Consider the following 1,604-nt stretch of genomic DNA (forward strand, 5'->3'; position numbering starts at 1 on the left):
TATACCCCTAACTATAATTAATTCTTTCAACATGAAATTGCTCCCGTCAGTTTTATTTCTAGTGGAAGAGAATGGGAAACCTCCATGATTTTTTTTATGGAACACACCTCTGTTCGTTCTACAGTGTCATGCCTCCTGTGACACTTGCAAGTGTTGAGACTATTAGCGTGTACAGTTCCAATACGAAATGGCGCTTCCAACTGGCAAGATCTCACGTTTACGTTGTACTTCTTCGTTGGTGATTCAGGGGCTGTCTGAGAGTAATATCTCAATATATTTCTCTCTTCAGAACGGTTTGAAGCTCGTGATGAGCGAATGGGGGATTCTGTCTGATGACGTTGAGTTATGGATAAAAGGCACATTGTAATGTTCAAGACTCGGTTACTGCTTTAAACATTAAAGAGAAAGGATTTGCGAGAATATCTCAGTCCTCTAAGATACATAGGGGGCAATGGGGTAACGAACCCATTTCGGAACCTACCGTGGTAGATAACTCCAGAAAAGCTGATTCCTTAGCTAATGCTCGGATTTATCTCAAGAGAATCGTCTGAGTAACGTCCGTGTCATAGTAGCATCACATTAAAGCCAGCCTCCGTGACTATTTGTAGAAAATCAGTTTCTTATGACGAACGTTATGTTTCTGAATAAACCATTAATTTTGGTTTGTTATCCGTCTTGTTATTTTTTGAAAGCAAAATCGTGTACTAGTGAACAATTTGATGTTCTACAGTAATCCCTTTATGCTGAATCTGAAAATGATGCCCATTTTTTCTCCATCACGTACAGATTTTTTCACAAAACTTCATATCTACTTTTATATATTTTCATTGAAATCGGGTCACATTTTGTTATGCTTAAAATGTTGACCACCATTGGCTATAGATTTCTCTAGACCAATCGCGACGTGAGAGTCTTATCCATCGTTTTAGAGCCCAAACGAAACAAACATAATAATAAAAATATTCATTGTGGTAAACGAAATAATAATTTGATCTAAGTAAGAGTTTTTTTTTCCCCAATTTGTAAAAAACCCCAATGTGATAGAAAAAAAAAAGAATATTATCTTCGAAACTTGCGTAGTTGTATTATGGAAAATCCGTTATTAAAACCAAAACAACTTTTACAAGCTGGTGAACCGTGAATATATGTAATTATTCTTTTCATAAGACACCATTATTAGACCTATTATATTTTTAACAATGTATCCTTTATTTAGTTTCTTGTGGATTTTTAAGAATTAGAAGAGTGTATAATAATAGTGTCCCCTTTCAACTACATTTTAGCACAAAGTAGTGGTCTTGTACATAAAACACAGATGGGAAACAGGAAAAAGCATCCTTATGAGGTCTAAGAGGACGTTCGTCATTTCACATCTGTAAGTCAACTTGAAAGACCTGTAAGATTTGAGGTTTCGTATCTGTAAACATATTTGAAAGATGTATAGGAGTTAAGGTTTCGTATCTATATCTGTAGGGATTGAGGTTTCGTATCTGTAAACTTACTTGAAAAGTCTGTAGGAGTGGAGGTTTCGTATCTGTAAACTTACTTAAAATATCTGCAGGAGTTGAGGTTTCGTATCTGTAAACTTACTTGAAAGATGTGTA

Source organism: Limulus polyphemus, unplaced genomic scaffold (genome assembly GCF_000517525.1).
Source record: "Limulus polyphemus unplaced genomic scaffold, Limulus_polyphemus-2.1.2 Scaffold935, whole genome shotgun sequence".
Taxonomy (NCBI): Eukaryota; Metazoa; Arthropoda; class Merostomata; order Xiphosura; family Limulidae; genus Limulus; species Limulus polyphemus.